The 24408-nt window shown below is 27.9% G+C and overlaps 1 protein-coding gene across 15 annotated transcripts in view; it reads left to right on the top strand.

Annotated features, from left to right (window-relative positions):
* Positions 1–1276: 1276 nt before the first annotated feature.
* The window catches only part of LOC110608867 (disease resistance protein At4g27190), a 33729-nt gene continuing 10597 nt past the window's right edge, over positions 1277–24408 (top strand). For 2 of the 15 annotated variants that reach the window (XM_043954428.1, XM_043954426.1), the window contains exons 1-4: positions 1284–1723; positions 1876–1926; positions 9168–9354; positions 9510–9576. The gene's annotated coding sequence lies outside the window, so the exon portion shown is untranslated. Of the gene's footprint in view, positions 1724–1875; positions 1927–9167; positions 9355–9509; positions 9577–9668; positions 9708–24408 lie in introns of all 15 variants that reach the window. The other 13 variants (XM_043954436.1, XM_043954434.1, XM_043954427.1 and 10 more) reach the window with 12 other exon arrangements.

The following is a 24408-nucleotide window of genomic DNA, read 5'->3' as shown; positions in this document are numbered from 1 at the left end:
TTTGCAACCAACCGGGCCTTGTACTTGTCCACCTCACCATTCTCCTTTCGTTTGATCTTGAAAACCCATTTGACACTGATTTTCTTTGCCCCAACTGTTGGTTGTGTAAGCTGCCAGGTCTCATTCTTCTCAATAGACTCCATCTCATAGTCTATAGCTTTTCTCCATTTTTTTTCTTTTGTTGCTTCTTCAAAGGAACAAGGATCTTCATAGGAAGCAAACATCGCAAGATTGTTTGACTCATCTTCTTCTTCTGAAAGTCCTTCTCCTGATACGTAATCTTGCAAGTACGAAGAGTTTGAAGCTGAGCACGCTGCACCTGAGCATTCCCCTGATACTTAACCTTCATTTAGTCCCACAATTGTTTGGCCGTTTGCTTTTGCAAAATTGTCTTCAGAATGGTCTTGTCAATGGAATTGAAGAGATAATTCTTGGCCTTCAAATCCTTTAACATTGTTTATTCTAAGGTCTTCTTCTGAACTGGTGTTAGTGCTTCTTCATCAGCTGGTTCTGTGTAACCTTTTTGGACGACACTCCAGTACTCCTTTGATCTAAGGAGATTTTCCATGATCGAACTCCAATGATCATAATTCCCATTAAACTTGGTAATGCATGCTTGTGCGAAGCTGTTAGTTTCAGTCATTGTCACACACTACCTACACTCGCAGTGTTTGAGCATTACAGACCTCTTTGTGACTCTGATACCAAATTTGAAAAGTTCTTAATTATACACATAGAGGTCTAAAAGAAAATCTTTTATTTATTAAGCAACATTAGACTTTTATAGCCTTTACATAATAAAATTACTAGTAACAACCACTTACAACTCAGTAGTGTTTATTATAGACTAATTCAAAACTAACTCTATCTACTTGACTTTTAATTACTAGGAGTTTATTAGCAAAACACTAACAACTTTGAAATAGTCAGAGCCAATGTAGTGAACATAATTAGAAAATGGATGATAAAAAGGAAAAAAAAAATTATTTATATATATTAATATGAAAACCTGAAACAATAGATAAAAAAAAAGTAAAAATGAAAGTTTAAGTATTTTTAATGAAGAAATTAGAGTTAAATAACATAACTGAAAAGGAATAAAATTTAAGTGATTAATTTAAGTGATTTAGAGTGAAAATTAAAATTATACTTCAAAAGTGATAGGAATGGACAGTTTTGATATAGGGTTTATATATACTTTTTTTTAACCGATAATTATTTTTATTAAAAGTGACCAGTATTATTTGGATTAATCCGCCAATTCACATTTATTTCATGATATTATTATATTATATATAAAATTTAATAATAAACATATGAAAAATAATAATTAGTATGTACAATAATTACAAATGACGTGGAATGCATCGATCTTCTAACCTAATAGCTCAAAAGACATGGTTGGTGAATTATTTCGGGACCACCTAAAAAGACATGGTTGGTGAATTATTTATGTTCCCTTCCCTTGCTTTTATATTCTCTGATATGCATCGACCTTCTAACCTAATAGCTATTTTTTATCATTGGATACCTGTCTGTGGTTGAGCTTTCTGCACTAGCTGATCCTTTTGCCGTTGCCGTTGCCGTTGCTGTGTGTAAAGAGATGGAAGAGTTCCTGCTTGCTAGCTAGCTACTCATCCCATGCCTGCTGATCATTCTCATCAAAATCACCGCTCCAAAGGACTCTACATGTTGCAGATCTTGGTTTGTTCTTCAGATCTAGGTTCATTATTATTATTATTTTTAATTTTATTAGTTATAGGTTAATTTTTAATTATTTTTTATTTACTTGCCCTCCTTTTATTTCTTCTTTTTTTTTTTTTTAATTTTAACTCGTTTTTTTATGTTTTTTTGGCTTAATTATTTGTGTTCCAGCTCTTGGTTATTCCAGTAACAAAGATTCTCATCATTTCAGTACATTTTCTGGTAAAATTACTTTCTCGCTCCAAATAATTTATCATTTGTGTTTACTTCCATTGATATAGTCTCACTCAATTGATATTTTTGTTGTATTATATGATGAATTTGGATGTCTTTGCATGATTTTTTTTTTCTAGGTAATTCATGCAGATATATATTTGCTTTTCTATATTTTTTTTTTCAAATTTTTCTGTTTGATAATTTAAATTTTAATTAACAATTCTTAATTAAAATTTTTATTTTATATAAATAATATACCATAACAAAGATGAGATAATATAATTTTTAATGTGCAATTAATAATACTTTACCATATTTATTATAATACTTATAAAATTTAGAATTTACTAAAAATCTTATTTGAAAAATATATATAATCAAATTAAATTAAAATAATCCCCTTATCCTAAAAGAAATAACCAAAATATTTTATAGTTTTTTTATTGATTCTTGTCCTGCACTACTTGTTTTTAGAGGTATTTAAAAAATCATTTAAATAAAAAATAATTATCCACCTATAATTTATATCTACATTTAAATGTAGGAAAGAGGGGAATATTAAGTTTATCAAAAATACCCCTACCTTTATATTATGATTATAAATTTATTTTCATTTAAAATTTTTAATTTAATTAAAAATTATATTAATATTTTATTCAAATTAAAAGTATGAGTGACCTCACACTATCATTATTTCAATATATATATATATATATCTTTTACAAAAGCAGTTAATAACACTTTCAGAAATTATGAATTTAAAAGACTATTACAATAAATTATATAAATATATTAAGAAATAGCATACCATGTAAACTAACTTATTTTCTTATTTTCTTTATTAATTAAATTTATTATTTTTATTTACCATTATATTGATAATTGTCATATATTGTATGATCTTTATAATAATAATAATAATAATAATAATAATAATAATAATAATAATAATAATAATGTAAAATAAGAGAGAATCATTATTTAACATGTTTTATTATGATAATTATCGATTGGTTTTAGCATTATTTCAATTTTTATTAGTAAATTTATTAATGTTATTGAAATAGAGGTTCATTAATTTATTATTCTATAATTTTTTAGAAAAACAAATTTAATATTAAGGAGATAAAGACATTTTCCTTAATTAGCCATCCAACAAAATGCTATATAAATGAGTTTAAAATATATAATTATTTTGGATAATTTTAACAAATTATTTAATTAATTTATTATTTTATAATTAATTTATTGGATAAAAATGCTTTCATAAGATAATATATTAGAATTTTTATAATTTTTTTTTAAGTATTTAGATAATCTTAAAATTATGATAATCATTTTACTATTAGATTTAAAATTATTAATATGTTGATAATTATTTTGTTGATAATTATTAATATGTTGATAATTATTTTCTAATAGTTTAATAGTGTGATAACTATTTTAATATATTAATATATTTAATTAATATTTAAATTTATTATTTTCATAATCATATCTCAAAAAATTATTTTTTAATTTATTAAAATTGAAATATTATCAAAATTATTAATTTTTAATAATTATCCTTCTCTATATGACAACCTATATATATAATAATGGATAATGATTTTATTATTTAATTTATTTTTAGATTTATTAAAAATATCAAAGTTTTGAATGCTCAAAAATACATCAAGGTTAAACTTTGAAGACAAGAATTATTAAAATATATTTAAATATTAATAATAAATAAAATTAATTAAACTAAAAGACAAAAAAATTTAAATGTACGTGTATCTAAAATAATTTGTAACCCGTAATATTCCATCCGTTTTACACTTTACTTTTTTGACACATATTAAAAATAATAATTTTTATATTAATTTTTTAATTATATCCATTTTTAAAAAAAAATTTATTAAACAAAAAGAGAGGTTTTGATAATTATTGAGAGGTTATTTTAAGATATAATAAAATTAAATAAAATTATATATTAATTATATGTATAAAAGAAAAATAAATAATAATTTTTGAATAATAATAAAAAATTAAATAAAAATTATCAAACAAAGAGAACAGATTTTAAAATTTAAATTATTTTAAATAATAAAATCTTTATTTATTTTCAAATTTAAATTCAATAGTAAATAAATAAATAATCTAGCGGTATGATATTTTAATATTTTTTTCTTTTCACTTTTATATATAGTGTAGATATAGATAATTAAAATTAGTAGTAACACAAAGTATTAATAATAAATGTATAATTAATTAAATAACCATTATACAATGTATAATACACAGTAAAAAAACTAGTTTTAACTAAAATTGTTGGGAGTTTATATTAATATTTAATCCTATTAAATTATTTTTTATTATAATATAAAATAAAATTAAAAAAAGTTAACTAAAAAAATAAAAGAAAATTTATATTTATACACAATTTTTCTTCATTGCTATTATTTATGGCTAACATTTTTAGAGTGAGTTATATTTTAAAAGTTTTAATAATGATATTTTTTGTTGTTAAATAAATATTTTTTGTCACTATAATATGTTATTAAAACGTTAACCTAAATTATATTCTAAAACTTTTTACAATAAAATATTTTTATTTGATAAATTAAATGTATACCAGATTTATTTTGAAATAGTTTTAACACATTAATTTTTTATTTCAAATCTGTGAGTATAAGGGAAACTCATTTTTCCTACAAATGTATTTACTTTGTCGCTATTGATTTGTGATTCCAACAACACGACTAAATCCGACCAACGTTTCTCCACAAATAACCTGAAAGCATTAAAGAAAGGGAAGCTTCATGCTCCTTGGCAGTTCCATATAAACACAGACATATTAAAAATGTAAGAGAAGAGAGAACGGGAAACAACGAAACCAAACCTTAGTCCTGTAGGTAAGGATCCACAAATGGTTCCTTCTCAAAATCACTACAAATGTTGACCAGTTCCATATCTTCATTGTCACCATTTTGGTCTACCCTCATTTCCTCATCCACGGCCAGCTGAGTGGAAATGGATGGTAAAGCTTCCTACATAAGAGCCCCATCACTAGAGAGTAAGCTTGGTATAGAGGAAAAAGGAATCAAATAGGAGCTAAGGCTTGTATTTGGTGGTTTGCTATGCATAATATTGTTCTTATTTTTAACCGAGGTCCCATACTTATGGCTTTAGTTAAGGGCCTCCTTATTTATAGCTTTCATCGAGGGCCCAATACTAATGAAAAAATGATTCGTAGGGTCTAAGGAAGTCTTCATGCATGAGATATCTGCATGAGAACTCTACATGGGATTTGACATATGTGGGGAATCTGCTAGCGTGTTGATTTGAAGGAGCATACCTTTTCCTAGGATCTCCACCCTATCCTTTTTGCTTCGATTGTGCCCCTACTCAATATATATCTGCCTTTTTCGCATATTTGACCTTCCCTTTTTCATGGGTATCCATTATAGAAACAGGCCTAGTACTAACCACAAATAGGGCATCAACTGATTGATTCTCATAAGCTAGAGTTTCCATCTCTACATCTTTTGTTAAGGAATCAAATCGAGATCCTTTACCAGCCTGATTAATGCTCTCCGAAACTTTCCTAGTATGCACTTTCCTTCCTCTATGAGTCACAACCATCCATTCCTCATAGGCAGTTTCCAGCATCGGAGGAGTCTACTCTTTTGCATTTAAACTTCTAGGTATCTCAGAGCAACCCTTTCTGAAAATGTAAGTAGGTATAGAGTGTCTTACCCGTCAACATTGAAAATAAATGTGAGGTAGGTTTTCATACTCAATCAACTGAACTCTACCCCTAATATCCACTTTAGAGAAAAGCGGCTTGGTGATATTTATTGAAATAACCATTCTCCCATACTACCCTTTTAAAACCACAGAGATGGTTTCAACGATTTTAACAAGCTTACCAACTGACAAGCCAACTCCGTGGAGCATTTTCTTGTTGTAAAGATGCAGGGGTAGGTCAGGTAATCTGATCCAAACCGCTACTGATTCCACAACATTGGACGAAACATCAAAGGAGGGATGCCATTATTGAATCTATAAGTAGCTTCCTAGCACCACCTAAAGCCCCTTTATAAGGGCTCTGCAGTACCCTTCATCATCAAAAAAGTTGGCCAGAAAGAAGTCGTTGCCGAGATCAAAGAGATTGAACTTCATCATATTCAAAAGCTCCTTGAGGCATGTCTCAAGGGCTTTGAAGCCCATCTTTCTTCCTAAAAGGCGATGATAAGAGCTTTGTTCTACTTTCTTACTAGGTTATTCTCCAACTCATCCGAGAAAAAATGACCGGATAAAGGCTTGTCAAATCAATAGTAACCTCCGATTTATTAAAATCAAAATCAGTAAACTGAACTACCAATGATTCATGATCCATATATGCAACTCCTAGAACTTTATCCTTGAAAGACACATTAAATTGCACAAATGAGGGGATGTGATCCCTATGCTTCACCTTCTTTGTGGTGCGATTAGAGTTAGGATTGAAATCATCTAATCCTTTTCGTTAGGAGAGCGAGGGGAGCCATACTCATTTTCTTTATCTAATTTTAATTTTAGTGAACTATTAATTTTGCTAAACTACAATTTTTCATAAAATTTAAAGTAAAAATTAAAAAATTAGCTTTATATTCTATTTGTCCTTTCTTAGACACTTTTTTTAAGACAACAACTCATCTTCCCTCTTTTATATATACTAATTTTATTTACTTGCAACACATGTTTTTTTACTCGTTTTAATTTTTTATATATTTTTATTAATTTTTACTTTTTTATTCTTAAAATATTTTTATTTTTTTAAAAGAATATTACTTTTTAATAGTTATAATTTTAATCTTTAATTGTTATAATTAAAATTTTTAATTAATGACTAAATTTTATATTAGTTACAGATTAAAAAGTTTAATTTTATTATATATTTATAAATATTTTAATAGAGTGATTCATAAATAAGAACTATATAGTTACTTTTAACAAAATAAGAAGCTATTAATAATTTATCCTAAATAAAAATTACAAATATATGAAAATAGGGAAAAAAACTTTGTTATAAAAATTGAATTTATAACTCTTACATTTTCTATGAACATATAAATTTAATTATATCAATAATTAATAAATTTTCTATATAATTTTATTATTAGTTTAATATTTATAAGATAAATAAATATTAATCAAAACAATTTTTTAAATAATTTAATATTTTTATAACCATATACTTTTAACTTATAATAGAAATTAAAAGTAGAGATGCCAACAGGTAAAATTACTTATAAATATTATTATATTCGCAGCCAAACTCAATTAATATTTTCAATATTCAAATTCATTTTATTTTATATATTTTAATTAATAATTTATATAAAAAATATTTTTAATTAATAATTTTCTTCTAAAAAAAATTATATTTCAAAAAAATTATAATCTATTTTTTAAATGAAAATATATGTAATAAGATAAGAAATAATTGAGCAATTCCAGTATATCTTCTCTATTGAGATAAGTGTGTATATATATACAGATTATAAGGTTTTGTTAAAGTAACTTCTAAAAATTATCTATCAATTAATTAGCCTATGATTATGTAATCTCCTATGATTATATATAGATTATGTTCACACTCTAACACTCTCCCTTAAGTTGGAGTATAGACTTTTATCATGGCCAACTTGTTAGAAATATATTCTATTCGAGACCCATTTAAAGTTTTGGTGAGTAGATCACCCAGTTGCTATTCTGTCTTTACATAACTGATGGAGATTAAATTTTCTTGAATCTTCTCACGGATGAAATGACAATCAACTTCAATATACTTAGTTCATTCATGGTATACTGGGTTGGAAGCAATGTAAAGAGCAACCTAATTATCACACCAAAGTTTCGCGGGTGACGCAACATCCATACTAACTTTCTTCAACAGATGATTTATCTATAGAATCTCATAAGTAGATTGAACCATGACCCTGTATTCTGACTCGGAACTGGATTTGGATACCACATTTTGCTTTTTGATATGGAACAGTTAGCCTTAGACTTTACGGCAGATTTGGACCGGACCTAACTTTTGCTGCCGACATCCGATAGAGACCCACGATAGCTTTTCGGAAAGGGAATTTTGAGACGCACGACTTTCAAAAATGTGACAATGGCCATAGGCCTGGTCACAAAGTTCGATATGGAAATTTCATCGTTTAGGGGGTCAATTTTGCAGTTTAATTATTATTTTTAGATATTTTAGGTATTTTTATAATTTTGCATATTAGGGTTTTATTTCTATTATAAATAGCCTCCCTTGGCTATTAGAAACACACTTTTCAATCTTTAAGAAATTTCAATAAGACTTTTCGTCTTTTAGCCTATCTTTTCTCTTATTTCGTCTTAGCCAAACGACATTGGTTAAAACTCCTGACGGAGTCTAAATAGTCCTTTATCAGCTTTTTACTTTTCGAAGACACTAGGTTTCCTCCAACAAATACACAGTAGCCTATAGTCTACCTTCTATCACTTTTGGATCTCACCCAGTCAGCATCAGAAAAATACTCAAGTGCAGTATGTTCATAATCACTATAGAGCATATCGAGTCCAGGAGTCTCTTTTAGATAACATAGAATTTATTTTAGAGCGGTCCAATATTTCACAGGTGCATATATAAACTGGCTTACAATGTTTACTGCAAAAGTAATATTTTATTACTATACTAAAATAATTTTTTTTAACTCTAAATTAAAAATTGACGTAATTTTAGAAATTACTTTTGTAAATAGGCTTCTTATTCTAAATGGATTGCTTATAGATATTAGAAATAAATCTTCTGTTATAAATTATTTTAGCCAAAGTAATTTTTACCTTATTTTTACCCACTATTAACCTATACTTAATTTGTAAATAAAAATACCTATTAATTTTAGGCTAAGTTGGTGCTAATATTTTTTAGTGTAGTCCTATCCAAAAATAGTTTAATTGAATTATTTTTATTTTGATAAATTATTGCATGAACATATGGTTTGATTCAAGTGAGTATGAAAATTTTAATTAAAATTAAAAAAAAAATAGCTAAAATTGTGAAAGTGCATAAAAGGGTTGACTAAAATATATAATTAGCTTTTATTTCGGGACCCCCTAAAAAGACATGGTTGGTGAATTATTTATGTTCCCTTCCCTTCCCTTCCCTTCCCTTGTTTTTATATTCTCTGATATCCATCGATCTTCTAACCTAATAGCTATTTTTTATCATTGCATAGCTGCCTGTGGTTGAGCTTTCTGCACTGGCTGATCCTTTTGCCGTTGCCGTTGTTGCTGTGTGTAAAGAGATGGAAGAGTTCCTGCTTGCTAGCTAGCTACTCATCCCATGCCTGCTGATCATTCTCACCAAAATCACCGCTCCAAAGGACTACATGTTGCAGATCTTGGTTTATTCTTCAGATCTAGGTTCATTATTATTATTATTTTTAATTTTATTAGTTATAAGTTAATTTTTAATTATTTTTTATTTACTTGCCCTCCTTTTATTTCTTCTTTTTTTTTTTTTTTTTAATTTTAACTCGTTTTTTATGTTTTTTTTGGCTTAATTATTTGTGTTCCAGCTCTTGGTTATTCCAGTAACAAAGTGAGAAAATTGAGATTCTCATTGTCATTTCAGTACATTTGCTGGTAAAATTACTTTCTCTCTCCAAATAATTTATCATTTTTGTTTACTTCCATTGATATAGTCTCACTCAATTGATATTTTTTTTGTATTATAGGATGAATTTGGATGTCTTTGCATGATTTTTTTTTTCTAGGTAATTCATGCAGATATATATTTGCTTTTCTTTATTTTTTTTCCAAATTTTTCTGTTTGATAATTTAAATTTTAATTAACAATTCTTAATTAAAATTTTTATTTTATATAAATAATATACCATAACAAATATGAGATAATATATATTTTTAATGTGCAATTAATAATACTTTATCATATTTATTATAATACTTATAAAATTTAGAATTTACTAAAAATCTTATTTGAAAAATATATATAATCAAATTAAATTAAAATAATCCCCTTATCCTAAAAGAAATAACCCAAATATATATATATCTTTTACAAAAGCAGTTAATAACACTTTCAGAAATGATGAATTTAAAAGACTATTACAATAAATTTAAAAAAATAATTTTCAACAAAAAAAAAATTTAGAAAAGTAATTCTTGAATAAGAAAAAAAAAACTTATCTATCCCTCCAAGGTCTAAATGAAATTAGATATAAATTTTCATAATTTCATATTGATTAATTATCATCTTATAAATTTAAATTTTTTATCTAAGGATGTAATATTATGACTATTATTTTAATGTTTATTTTTAAATAAATATAAATTATCATCAGGATATAACTGATTTATATTATTATTTTATTATTCAATAATATTTTTTAAATTAAAATTATTATCTAATAATTTAATTTTATTAACATATTAATCATCTATTCCTCCACATTAATTTGGATTAGTACTCAGCCAATATCTACCTGTAGTAAGAGTATGGATAGAGCAAATACTATTCAACTTGACAACCTTATTTTTAAAATTTTGAAATTCCAAAAATAAATTTATTATTTTTTACTATATTCTTTATTAATTAAATTTATTATTTTTATTTACCACTATATTGATAATTGTCATATGTTGTATGATGATGATAATAATAATAATAATAATAATAATAATAATAATAATAATAATAATAATAATAATAATAATAATGTAAAATAAGAGAGAATAATTATTTAACATGTTTTATTATGATAATTATCGATTGGTTTTAGCATTATTTCAATTTTTATTAGTAAATTTATTAATGTTATTGAAATAGAGGTTAATTAATTTATTATTCTATAATTTTTTTAAGTATTTAGATAATCTTAAAATTATGATAATCATTTTACTATTAGATTTAAAATTATTAATATGTTGATAATTATTTAGTATATCCTATAATTTTTACCTTTTAAATTTGAACTTATTATCTAATAGTTTAATAGTGTGATAACTATTTTAATATTTTAATATATTTAATTAATATTTCAATTTATTATTTTAAAAATCATATCTCAAAAAATTATTTTTTAATTTATTAAAATTTTAATATTGATTTAACATATGGAGATTTAATAACTTGTGTAAATTTAATAGGATTAAGGTTATGTAGAGATATAAAATTACAAAATAAATTAAAAACAGAAAACAGACAATCAAGAAAAGAATTAGGAAACTGGTGCGAACAATTTGGATTTGGAAGTACAAAGAAACCAAAACAAAAGAAATATAAGTCTTTTAGGACAGATAAAATTTACAAAAAATCTAATGATCATCAATATGAAAATAAAAATAACAAACAAATAAATAAGAAAAAACAATTTAGAAAAAGAAATTATAATTATAGAAAAACCAGGTCAAAAGATAAAATAACATGCTATTTATGTAATCAAAAAGGACATTTTGCTAAAGAATGCCCTGCAAGAAAAAAGATACATGAATTAGGATTAGAATTAAAAATTGACAATATTGAACAATTATTAGATAAAATAGACCAGATTAATTTATCCTCATCAGAACTAGATGATAATTATAGTAGTGACCATTCCTCAGAAACAATAGGAAGTAGTGAACATAATTGCAAAGGAGAAATATGTGTTTGTAATAATAAAATAAATATGTTAACAGAATATAACCAAGTATTAGAGCAAATAGAACAAGTTCAAGATTCTAATATAAAAAGAAAATTTTTCAAAAAATTAACAAAAATAATAAATGAAGAAATGAAACAAGGAACAGAATCACCAACAACTTTTGAAGAAATAGAACAAATGTTTAAACAAAAGAAACCAATAAAAACAATCTCTTCTATGGATTTACAGTCAGAAATTAGACAATTAAAATTAGAAGTAAAACAATTAAAACTTAGATGTGATCAATTAGAACAAAACCAAAGCTTAGAAAAAATCAAAATAAAATCAGAAGATGTTGGTTCGGATAACGAAAGTGACAAAAAATTAAAATTTAATCATATTACTAGAATTAAATTTCAAAAATGGTATGTTAAAATTGCTTTAACAATTAAAGATTTTAAAATAGAAACAATAGCTATGTTAGATTCAGGTGCAGATATGAATTGTATAGACCAAGAAATAATTCCTAGTAAATATTTTCATAAAACTAAACAAATCCTATCAGCAGCAAATTCGACTAAAGTAAAAATAGAATATAAAATACCCAGTGCACATATTTGTAATAATAATATTTGTTTTAAAACAAGTTTTATGTTAATAAAAAATCTTAATACCCAAATAATACTAGGAAATCCTTTTTTACAAATGTTATATCCTTTTAAAGTGACACAATTAGGATTAGAAACCAACATTTTAGGACAAGATATTATATTCAAATTCATATCCCCAATTACACATCATGATGTAAATTTATTTCAACAAATAAATGTAAGCAAAATAAATAATATAGAAAATCAAATAAAATTCTTAAAAGAAGATTTGCATTCTAAAAAGATTGATGAACAATTAGATACGCCACAAATACAACAGCAAATAAAAAACATACAAGAAAAATTTGAAAAAGATTTATGTTCTGATTTACCTACAGCCTTTTGGAATAGAAAACAACATATAGTGACATTACCTTATGAACCAGATTTTAAAGAACAAGATATTCCAACAAAAGCTAGACCCATACAAATGAACCAAGAAATGCTCGAATATTGCAAAAACGAAATTCAAGATTTATTAACAAAAAATTTAATTAGACCAAGTAAATCTCCCTGGTCTTGTGCGGCTTTTTATGTAATAAAAAATGCAGAATTAGAAAGAGGAGCACCTAGATTAGTTATAAATTACAAACCTTTGAATAAAGTTTTAAGATGGATTAGGTATCCTATACCTAATAAACAAGATTTATTAAACAGATTATATAAAGCAGAAATATTTTCAAAATTTGATATGAAATCCGGATTTTGGCAAGTCCAGATAGCAAAACAAGATAAATACAAAACTGCTTTTACTGTACCATTCGGACAATATGAATGGAACATCATGCCTTTTGGGTTAAAAAATGCACCAAGTGAATTTCAAAAAATAATGAATGACATTTTTAACCCATATGATTTTATCATTACATATATAGATGATGTTTTAATTTTTAGTCAGAATATTTCTCAACATATTAAACATTTACAAATTTTTTATAATGCCATAAAAAGAAATGGACTAGTTTTATCTAAACCAAAGATGAAAATATTTCAAACAAAAGTTAGATTTTTGGGACATGAAATTTATCAAAATACAATAGTACCAATTTAAAGAAGTATAGAATTTGCAGACAAATTCCCAGATAAAATTAAAAACAAAAATCAATTACAACGGTTTTTAGGATCTCTAAACTACATTTCTGATTTCTATCCAAAATTAAGGATTTTTTGTAAACCATTATATAATAGGTTAAAAACAAATCCCAAGCCATGGAGTAATGAACATACAAAAATAGTCTAAGAAATTAAAAAATATGTAAAGAATTTACCATGTTTAAATATTTGTAATCCAAATTTTTCAAAAATAGTAGAAACAGACGCTTCAGATATAGGATATGGAGGTATACTCAAACAAAAGATAAATGATAAAGATTGTATCATCAGATATTATTCAGGATTTTGGAATCCAACCCAAGAAAAATATTCTACAATAAAAAAGGAAATTTTAGCCATAGTATTATGTGTTACTAAATTTCAAAGTGATTTATTAAATCAAAAATTTACTATTAGAGTAGATTGCAAAGCCGCTAAAGATGTACTAACAAAAGATGTAAAAAATCTAGCAGCCAAACATATATTTGCAAGATGACAAGCTTTTTTTATCTATATTTGATTTTGAGATTACTCATATTAAAGGAAATAATAATTCTATTGCAGATTTCCTGACTCGAGAATTCTTACAAGGCAAATAATGGACAAAGGAAAAGATACTGAAAAGATATCTTTGAAATCTCAGACAAATATTTCTAAGACCAATTTGACAAATTTACAATTATTTACTTCTGGACAATCTTCTGTTCCTAGACCAATTTTTACTAGTACTGCAAGTATTATGCAGAGACCAATGGATCATATATCAAGTGCTCTAGTTCTGCAACCAAGTGACCCAAGACCCAGATCACCAAGGCCCAACTTTACTTCACTTAACAAATTCAGCCCATTACAATCCCCCACAAGATTAATAGAACCAGTAACACCATCCACCTTTAAACAAGCTGTTACAGGCCCATCTACTTCAAGCCCAATAACTTCACAAGAATTGGCTCAATCAGAATATAAATATAAACCCATTGAAGACTATGTACTCACTATAGAACCTGAATATTGGGCCCAAAATCCCAATTTAAATGTCTACCAGTTTTGTGAATCCATCTTTCCCAAAACCCATTATTATATTCCCGATAATTTCCATAAATCTCAGCAGTATTATGAAGCCATCCTCATCAACACAAACTCCATTCTTATTCATAATAATTTTGATCCAAAGTCTCCTAACAAACTGAGATATTGCAAGGTACGTATTTTAAAAATATGGACACTTTCAGATTGGGGACAAGAGCCCCATAAGACAAAAGAAATGACTTTGACCAATGGACAAATGAGACAAATTGTTAAATACAATTATTATGATTATCAAAATGCTTGGGAAAGAACATTCCTGAAGCAAAATGACCAATTATCTGTCTCTTTCTTTTTCTTCTTTTCTGACAATTTTATATATCCTATACCATATTGGTTCCATCAATGGTGGAATAAATTTGGTATAAGCAAAGAGATTATTCCAGATCAAATCCAAAATGCACAAGACCAATTCTTTGAGAAAAACAAATTACCAGATACTATTAATTGTTCACCCAAATGGCTAATTTATTGCCATTACTTTCATATACCATGGATCCTTATGATAGAATACCAAATAAAAGACCAGTCTATTGACAACTTCCAAATACCAGTCCTTATCAGAAAATATAAAATCAAATGGTGGATCAAGACTGATTTACAAGCTTGTGGCCCAAAAGCCATAGAACAATTCTTTCTAAAACATCCTGAATATTGCAATACTGCAAATTTAGGTCTATCCACTATAACCAAACACGAAACCTTTTTGGCAAAGAAACAACAAATAATGTCTCAAATGGCTGCATGTACTTCAGAAGAAGAATATAGAAAATTACTGGAAGAGTTAAAAGAGACAAGAAGTTCTACAGCATCACCAATTGATCTCTCTAATGAAAATGATGATTTCTTTACTCAAGTGGAAATGTCACCGACAAAAGACAAAGGACAGCTCAAAAGAAAAAGCATCAAAGAACTCAGTAATTGGCCGACAAAAGCATCACCGACAAAAGACAAAGGACAGCTCAAAAGAAAAAGCATCAAATTGAATTGAAGAAAAATTTGAAATCCGCTTCTATAAATAGAGCTATGTATTTCATTAGGAGGGCATCGAAAAATTTCTCTGAACTCTCTTTGATGTTCTTCATGTTTCAATATCCAAATTTTATTTCTTCTACAAATTGTAAGGAGACCATAGTTTACTACAACTTGGTCGTAGCAGTGTAATTGTATTACAAATTTAATACAAAGTGAGTATTTGTATTTACATCTTGTATTATATGAACTGATACTTGATAAGTCCGTATTGACGGCAATATTCTTTCTCTCATCCCACTCCACTCTAACTTAACTTTGGGCAATCCAAGTTAAGATTCCAGGAACCCTAGCCATTTAAAAATATTCATCATCAAATAAGTATGCTCTGTGGTTGCAGCTTTTGCTGATCTTCCACATCAGAAATTGTGTTAATCATTTAGTTACAATTTATAATGTACTGTTATCTTTATTATAGTGTTTAAATCATATCTAATGTACTGTTATCTTTATTATAGTGTTTAAATCATATCTAATTCCGAAAATGGTATCAGAGCCAATTGAAGTTCTATCTATTCTAATAAACTCAAATTAAAAGTTTAGGGTTGAAACTGTGATCACGAAAGTTGTAAGTCAGGCAGAGAGGTGTAAGTCCTGCAGAACGAGTAGAGAAGGAAGTGTATGTGAAAACCCTAGAATTTTAAAATGAGTCTGTTTAGAAGAAATAGATCTTCTAGGTCCCGAAACTCAGATGAGGAACTTATAAATGATTTAAACATAACTAAAGATAATAATAGAACAATATTATCTAGAGAAAGTAATTGGAATACTAAACAATTAGCTAATTGGAAACCACCTATAACTCCAATATCTACTATATATAAGAAAGGAATTTTAGATTTTAAATCTGCTAGAGCTATTAAAACTAAAGAAAAAGTAATATCTTTATATTCAGAAAACCAATCTATGAGTTTACTAAGTAAGAAAACAATAATAAAATATATTAACCAAGGTTATAGATTTATGCATATAGGATTAGTACAAATTGCAATTAAACCATTAACAGTAGAAGGATTAAATACCAGCATGCATGTAGCTTTAAGAGATTGTAGACACATAAATTACAAAGATTCTTTGTTAGGATTATTTGAAACCAGTTTAACAAACGGACCAATATATTCAAATTGTTTTCCTAATTTTACAATATCATTAACAGATCCACACATAATGAAAATATGAACGTTAGATATATTGACACACAATTATAATATGTTAAAAGGATCACACATTTATGAAATATTTTATAGGTTAAATTATAAAATAATGAACACAGGTTTATGTCCTAATGCAATAGACCATAATAGAGTAGAAGGCGAAACAATATTCTGGGAAATAGATCAATCTAAAGCAAATATAACTATTCCTAAAACTATACAATGGAAAGATGTAAGTTTACCTGAAAGCTGGAAATACCCAGTAAAAACAATACCAAATTTACCTTTCAAAGAAAATAAAGAATTAGATTATATTATACAAAATGAAGATGGTTCAGGAGAACTAAAATTTAAAAGATCAAATTCTTTTCGGCAAACCAATTCCACTATTTATCAACCTTCTAGACATTCTATAGAATCCTCAAGAAGAAGACAAAATATAGAAATACAAACAGATACTAGTATTTCTAAGGAATCTACTGTTCCTCCATACAAAGGACCCTTTTTCGGCGAAACATCTGGTACCAAACCTCTAGAAGAAACTTTTGACCAACAAACCAAACCACAAAATACTACAAAAGGAATAAAAATCCAAGAAGGCATTTTTAGACAAGGACAATTCAGTCAACCATATGAAGATAATGATTTTACCATAAATACTTTATCACATACCTATAAATTTGAACTTATTATCTAATAGTTTAATAGTGAGATAACTATTTTAATATTTTAATATATTTAATTAATATTTCAATTTATTATTTTAAAAATCATATCTCAAAAAATTATTTTTTAATTTATTAAAATTTTAATATTATCAAAATTATTAATTTTTAATAATTATCCTTCTCTATATGACAACCTATATATATAATAATGGATAATGATTTTATTATTTAATTTATTTTCAGATTTATTAAAAATATCAAAGTTTTGAATGCTCAAAAATATATCAAGGTTAAAATTTGAAGACAAGAATTATTAAAATATATTTAAATATTAATAATAAATAAAATTAATTAAACTAAAAAATAAAAAAATTTAAATGTACATATCTAAAATAATTTGTAGCCCGTAATATTCCATTCGTTTTACACTTTACTTTTTTGACACATATTAAAAATAATAATTTTTATATTAATTTTTCAATTATATCTATTTTTAAAAAAAATTAAATTTTATTAAATAGTATTGAGAGGTTATTTTAAGCCTATGATAAAATTAAATAAAATTATAATAGTCGATTTATATATTAATTATATGTATAAAAGAAAAATAAATAATAATTTTTGAATAATAATTAAAAAATTAAATAAAAATTATCAAACAAAGAGAACAACTTTTAAAATTTAAATTATTTTAAATAATAAAATCTTTATTTATTTTCAAATTTAAATTCAATAGTAAATAAACAAATAATCTAGCGGTATGATATTTTAATATTTCTTTCTTTTTACTTTTATATATGGTGTAGATATAGATAATTAATATTTAATCCTATTAAATTATTTTTTATTATAATATAAAATAAAATAAAAAAGTTAACTAAAAAAATAAAAGAAAATTTATATTTAAAAAATTATAAAAAATAGTATTTTTAGTGATTTATATTTGAAATCATCACTAATAATAAATTTAGTGACGGTGCTGCTGTTACTGCACAAAATTTCTTCATTGCTATTATTTATGGCTAACATTTTTAGGGTGAGTTATACTTTTTTTTTTTGAAATAGAAAATGGGGGAGTAAAATTTGAAATCTCTTATATTTACTCAGATACATTTACCATCATACTAAAACTGTGAGTACAAGAGTTATATTTTAAGGGTGAGTAATATTTTAAAAATTTTATTGAGAATATTTTCTGTTGTTAAATAAATATCTTTTGTCGCTATAATATGTTATTAAAATGTTTACCTAAATTATATCTTAAAACTTTTTACAATAAAATTTTTGTACTAATAATCTTTAATGACTAACATATTATTTGATAAATTAAATGTATACCAGATTTATTTTAAAATAGTTTTAACACATTAATTTTTTATTTATAAAATTTAAAATAAACTGAGTATTAATCTTAGAAGAAAATATTAAAATAAATGAGTATTAATATTTTTGATAAAAATAAAATTTTATTAATAATAATCTTTTATTATTTTAAAAATAATATTTATAAAATACTTGATAAGAAAAAATTAGTCCTATCTATCAAATTGTAAATAACTAAAATTAAAAATAAATAATTAATGTAAAATAAAAACAAAAATTATTAATTTTAAGTTTTATTATATTAAGATAAAGTTAATAATTAATACACTATTTATTTTACTTACAATTTATTTTATAATTGCACTATAATAATTTGATAATAATTTATTTATATAATTGAGAAATTTAATTATAAAAATTAGTTTACAATATATTATATACATTTATCTATTATATGTATTTACAATTAAGTTAGAACATATTATTATATGATAAAGTCAATAAATTTTAAATAAATTTTGGAGCTTAACATAAAAAATATTTGGTAGTAATAAATTTAAATTATATGACCATTAATTATGGATGACGATTGATTGAGTATTTTTAAATATCTGATTCAATATAAACTTATTAGAATAGGTTTACATAGCATATAATTAAGTTAATAATATAAATTAATTAAGAGTTTAAAAATTGAGGCTTAATTACATATGAAATCGTAAAAAAATCATAATCATATCTTCTTTAAAATTAGATAAAATCATAAAAAATTAAAATCATTTTTAAAATATTAAAAGTCAAGTTGATTTTGGTTTTATCCGCACCTTTGGCCAAGCCTACCTTACATATTGGAGCAATTACAATTTTTTTTTTTTTTTTGGTGAAGAGAGGAAAGGAACAAAGGAAGTTACCCTAGTTCTATGCTGGTGATGCCAGTAGCTTCCGAAGAGACTATATCCATAAGCCTGGCTAGAGACTGATCGATGATATCTAACCTCACTTTAATACTCGTAGCCCAATTTGCCATATAATCTACACGCCTGTTAGTCTCTCGTAGAGCATGAGTGAACTGAGCCTTAAGTTCGCTGAGGACAGAACATGAATGGTTCTGAGTGTTGAAGCATTGGCGTCGTTCACCTGGGTTTTACCATTCAACATATCAATAGCATTTAGACTATCGCTTTCCATAATGAGGTTATTGTAACCCAGAGCCTTTGTGACCTTTGGGCCATGAAAGATTGTTTCTAGTTCAACATTGAGAATCGATCTCCTGTCCAGAGAAGCAATAAAACCTTTGACGCAACCACCTGTCGAGTCTCTGAAAATCCCTCCCCTAAAAGCAAGGTGTTCGTTTCTAGTAATCGTTGCATCCGTGTTCAACTTGACTGTGTTCACCAATGATTTCTGCCAATTGACCCTTTATGCAGTTTTATATGGAGAAAGGCCATGGCTAGAGATCTTACTTAGAGCTAAGCACGTCTCTTTGGCTTCAGTGAGAGCACAATTTATAAGATTATCCAAATTCATGGCCTCCCTCATAAAGATGGAGTTGCGATATATTTCCACAATCTCAGACGATCAAGCAGAAGAGTAAAGGCAAGAAGATGTTATCTCGTGTATTGAGAGTGAGCTCTAAGTTCCATCTCATCCGGCTCTTGATCGAACCCTGACTGAAGAAGTCTCTCACCCTGCATTTCGGCAGAATCCTTTTCCTAACCTGGGCAGCCGATAGGTAGTCCCTTAGAGCATGTAGGGACGTCTCATTGTCTAGACTGCACATCTCACAAAGCATTGAGGAGTATAGATCCTTCACTCGACATTCATCAGAACTTTGTCAAGTGTGTATATATATAGATTATAAGGTCTTGTTAAGGCAACTCCTAAGAATTCTCTATCAATTAATTAGCCTATAATTATGTAATCTCCTAAAATTATGTAATCTTCTATGATTATATACATATTATATTCACACTCTAACAATATATAGAAAAAAATTTCTAAATTATATTATAAAATATATATTTTATATTAAATTAATTATTTATATAAATAAATTTGGATGATTGATACTCAAAAAATAAAATTAAGAAAATAATATTCTTCACAAATAATAAAAGTATGAACTTAAACTAATTACCATTACACCGAACAGAATTTAAAAAATTAAAAAATTAAAAAATTAAAAAATTAAATCATTTATAAATTATCTAACCAATATTATGAAATAATCATATTAAATGGAAGTAATTAATTTTATATTAAATTAATTACACACAAATCAAGCCTGAAACCGTAAAGGGTCGACAGGTCGTCAAGACATCAGACAGGTCAGCACAAGTCGACAGGTTGTCAAGACTGGTACAGGTCGACAGATCATTAAGACTTCGGACAGGTCGATGCAGGTCATTAAGAGGTTGGACTCTCAGGATGTCTGGTAAACATTGGTTGACAGGTCACTTATAATACCCCCTCAAGATGGAGCATGAAGGTTCCGAATGCCCAACTTGCCAAGAAGAAAATGAAATTAATCGTTGCCCAAGGCCTTGGTGAAGATATCAGCCGACTGGATGGAACTACGAACATCAGCCATGCGAATGTTGCCACTGAGTATTTCATTGCGAATAAAGTGGTAGTCCACTTCGATATGTTTGGTGTGTTCGTGATAGACAAGATTGGCTGTAATGTGCAAAGCAGCTTGACTATCACAATACAATTGCATAAGCATAGTTTGAGACACTCCAAGAGAGATTAGGAGGCCTTTAAACCATTTAAGTAGTGATCATAGACCTGTATTCAACCTCACTCCTCACAAAGGAGTGAGACACAGTCAGCTACTTCTTAGTCTTCCAAGAAATGGGAGAGCCACCCAAAAGAACAAGATAGCCAATAAGAGACCTGCGGGTCAAAGAGTAACTAGCCTATTCAGAGTCACAGTAAGCGGTCAAGGCAAGGTTAAAATTGGTAAGCATCAAGATGCCCTGGCTGGGCTGGCCTTTGAGATAACGGACTACTCGGAGAGCAGCCTCTCAATGAATTTGCATTGGTCGTTGCATGAACTGTGCAAGAATATGCACATAGTAGGACAATTTGAGCTGAGTAATAGTTAGATAAATAAGATGACTCACCAAGCACTGATAGGAAGTAGGAGTAGCAAAGGTAGCATCCTTCGCAAAAGCCAGCTTATGACTTTATTCTAGAGGAGTGGCAGTCGGTTTGAAACCCAACAAACCAACATCAAAAATTACATACAAGGCATACTTATGTTGACACAGAAAAAGGCTTTCAGTGGTGCGGGTTACCTCGAGTCCTAAGAAGAATTTCAGGGTATCTAAGACTTTCATGTGGAAACAGCGGCTCAAGTACTCCTTGAATTTTTGAACAGCAAAAAGATTATTGCATGTGATAATGAGATTATCAACATTAATAAGAACATTCAAAGGAAGCGATCCAACGTGAAGAATGAATAAGGAGTAATCTGAATAGAATTGTTGAAATTCATAGGCTTGTAAAAAAGCAGCCAGCTTGACAAACCAACAACGAGGAACTTGGCGCAAATAGTAGAGAGACTTGCAGAGGTGACAGACTTTGCCAGAGGAGGAAGAGCAAAGCCGGGTGGCATTTTCATGTAGACTTCTTCTTGCAAGTCACCGTGTAAAAAATCATTATGGACGTCCATTTGATATAATTCCCAATTCTTGGTAGCTGCGACTACAAGAAGAGTACGAACCGTACCCATTTTCGTTGTGGGTGCAAAGGTGTCCTGATAATCAAGCCCTTTAACTTATTTATTGTCTAAGATAACCAGTCGTGCCTTGTATCGTTCAATACTCCCATCAGAATTATACTTGATTTTGTATACCCATTTGCTGGCAATTGTGCGCTTCCCAAAAGGTAAAGCTTGACTGTCCATGTACCATTGTCCTCCAAAGCTTGAATTTTTGTGTGCATGGCCTCTCTCCATCGGGCATCTTGAAAAGCTTCAATATAAGAGGTGGGTTCATGTCCTGCAGTAATCACTCTCAAGAAACACCTATGTTGTGTAGAGAATTTATCATAACTCACATAATATGCTATAGAGTAAGGAGTACCTGAAGAAGAAGCTAATGGAGAGGATGAGTACGGCGAAGGGCTTACATTGATGGCGTGAGTCACATAGTCTTTTAAATGAATCGAAACCTGCTTAGTTCATTGTCCCCTTCCTAACAGCTCAGAAGCTATATCACTCCTTTCGACCTCTTTATTGCATCCCCTTCCTGACTACTCGAGAGCTACATCACTCCTTCTAACCTCTTTATTGCATCCCCTGCCTAACTGCTCGGGAGCTACATCACTCCTTCTGACTTTCACACTTTTGTCAAATTGACATTTGATCATGGCTATAAATTTCTTAAGAACACATGTCTCGTCACTTTTATGATTGAACAAATAAATCTATATAGCACGCAAATAATCATCAACTACAATCAATAAATAACGAGCTCCACAAGAAGCGAGAATTGTATAGGGTCCCCACAAGTCACAGTGTATCAAATCAAAATACTGTTGCTTTATTATTACTAGAAAAGAAAGCCTTTCGTCTATACAATCTATCAGTTTCTGAAATCAAGTCTGTCACCTAAAATGATGGATGTCCCATTCTATTATGCCAAAGCTCAAAGGTCCCTCCACTACTCAGCTTGCAAGCATGAACTGAAGCGACTCCTTTGAGAAAGTAAAGCCCCTTTCATTGCTCACCCACTCCAATCAAAATCCTCGAATTTGGGTCCTATATAGCACATATTTTGTTAGTGAGTTGAATAACTAAATTTGAATCATTAAAAAGCTGAGAGACAGAAATTAGATTGTATTTCAAATTGAGAACAAAAAGAACTCGTCATAATTTTAAATTTCTGCCAAGCAACATGGTTCCTTTTTTTACTACCATTGTTTTCTCCCTATTAGGCAATCCAACCGAGCATGGTGCAATGTCACGTAAGTCGGTTAGAAAAGCCTTAGTTCCTGTCATATGATGGGAGGCTCCTTTGTCAATAATCCAAGGAAAATTTCTTTATTTATCTGTTAACCTCTCATTAGTATTCTGATGAGAGTTTAACATATCTAGTAGAGCAGCCCATTGCTCATCATTTAGTCCATTCAACCCCTTTCAATCTGCATCTGTCATTGCTTTTTGTCCAGTATCAACTGCAACTGCTTGCGCTGCGTGTGCACGCACAACACTTCCTTTGTTACGTCCTCCTTCAGTCCCACACTTTTGAGTACTACCACGCACACCTAAGTTGCCAAGAGGCCAAGCACCCCACCATTCTGGATAGCTTATTAATTGAAAATAACTTTCAGTGTCATAACCCTTTCAATTGCAATGAGAGCAAATAGAAGTTTTATCTTTATCCCCTTCTGGATTCCGAACACTAGCCTGAATTACAAAACTCATAGGGTTGTCCTGTTCAACTTTGCTTCTCTTCACGATTCTCGCTCGCTCTTGCTGAACCACCATAGCATAAGTATGATTCAAATTAGGAAAAGGGTCAGTGCTCAAGACATAAGACTCCATCAGAAACTGATGAACTCTTTCTTCTTTACGCTTTCATTCCATTTCAATGGTAAGATTGCATTTGAAGCCTGTACATGCACCCTTTAGTATTTGATCATAATTATTAATCTCATCCCATAAGGTTTTGCGTTCACCGAAATAGAAAATAATGGATTGACCATCCTACCTATAGTTTGCTAGGTCATATCTCAACTGCTGCATTCATGGTCCATTTCTAATTGGGAACCTCTACTTAATATCTTCCCACATATTCTTCACCTTTTTGGTAGGAGAGAT

This window comes from Manihot esculenta, chromosome 2 (assembly GCF_001659605.2).
Source record: "Manihot esculenta cultivar AM560-2 chromosome 2, M.esculenta_v8, whole genome shotgun sequence".
Lineage (NCBI taxonomy): Eukaryota > Viridiplantae > Streptophyta > Magnoliopsida > Malpighiales > Euphorbiaceae > Manihot > Manihot esculenta.
Note: the sequence above shows the minus strand (reverse complement) of the source record. Positions and strands in the feature narration are given on the sequence as shown.